Consider the following 1,530-nt stretch of genomic DNA (forward strand, 5'->3'; position numbering starts at 1 on the left):
TCTTAACAGCTATAATGATGGCAATAACCCTGTGCAGCCAAGGTCACTGGAATCATGCCTGTGGCTGTCAGGACCCCTATTATGAATGTTCTGTGGCCCAGAGAACTTGCTTTAGGCAGGTCTCCAGCATCAGGCAGGACCATTCATGGTCCAGACACTGTTTTCATTATTTATTAGTGCTGAGTAAAGGAGGGTGACATAGATCTGTCACTTGGACCAGCAGTTGCACTCCTACACCCACGGCTGACATTTATAATTGACTCTGCCAGACACGGATTCAGCATCATTCTCAATACAGTGCTTCAGGCAATTATCTCCCATCAGTTTGTGTTGCCGCATAAAGTCAAACCTTTCCACCATCTTCACAATACTGATTCTGGAGAAATGAAATAGTGACCAGATGAGGCAAGGATTAGATAAAGCCTAGTGCTAAGTCTCACCCAAACTTGTGCCAAGCATTTCTAAATATAAGCCTTCTGACTCAGGGGCTACCCACTTTGTTCAACGATATTTTTAGTACATGCTATTTACTCATTCCCATGTGGCAATGGAGGTGTGAAAATTAAGATGGCAAAAGGAGCATTTGTTAGTCATGCACACTGCTCTTGAATATTGCTCTTGAGTATGGCTTACAATTTCCCCCTTCTTATGTGTTATTTCCTATTTTCTTGCCTCTAATTTACTGAGTAAATTGGGCATTTTTCCGGGTATTGACTTTCTTTAAGAACCTGTGGAAGTTAAGGAATTTAACTTGAAAGCAATGTAAAACATTGTTTTGACAATAAGCCAAATATGAGTATATGATGGAATAGGATATAAAACTCATAGGAATTTTAAAGGTAAATGGGAAGATTTCAACAAAATTCTGTCCTTGCAGTTAATTCGGGATATGCTCCCAATTCCCAGGAGTTGATTCTGGCTCTCCTTTGCTCTCAGAACTGTATCAGTGGAGACATTTGAGAAATATTGCCTACATCTGGAGCCAGTAAACTTTGCATCCTCTAAGGGAAGAAGTCATATATTTTTTTAAACAGAAAAGCATCCTTTTTGTTAGCATGTTCATACACTTGAGTGGAGGCTGAAAAGTGACAGCTTATAGAACAGACTTAGCTTGACAAGTGTGAGTGTCTTTTATAGTTTCCCCATGTTTTAAAAGCAGTGACAATCCAAAGGAATTGAAATCAGGATGTTGAAGAGATCTCTGCACTCCCAGGTTCACTGTGGCACTATTTGCAATAGCCAGGAGATGGAATCAAACTAAGTGCCCATCAATGGATGAATGGATAAAGAAAATGCAGCATATATACACTATGGAATAGCATTCAGTTATAAAAATGAGTGAAATTCTGTCATTTGCAGCAACATGGGTGAACGTGGAGGACATTGTGCTAAGTGAAATAAGCCAGGCACAGAAAGGCAAATACCACAGGATCTGACTTATGTGTGGAATCAAAAAAAGTTGAACTCACAGAAACAAAGAGTACCATGGTGGTTACCAGGGGCTGGGGAGCAGGGAGGTTGGGGAAATGC

This window comes from Propithecus coquereli, unplaced genomic scaffold (assembly GCF_000956105.1).
Source record: "Propithecus coquereli isolate 6110/MARCELLA unplaced genomic scaffold, Pcoq_1.0 Scaffold60, whole genome shotgun sequence".
Lineage (NCBI taxonomy): Eukaryota > Metazoa > Chordata > Mammalia > Primates > Indriidae > Propithecus > Propithecus coquereli.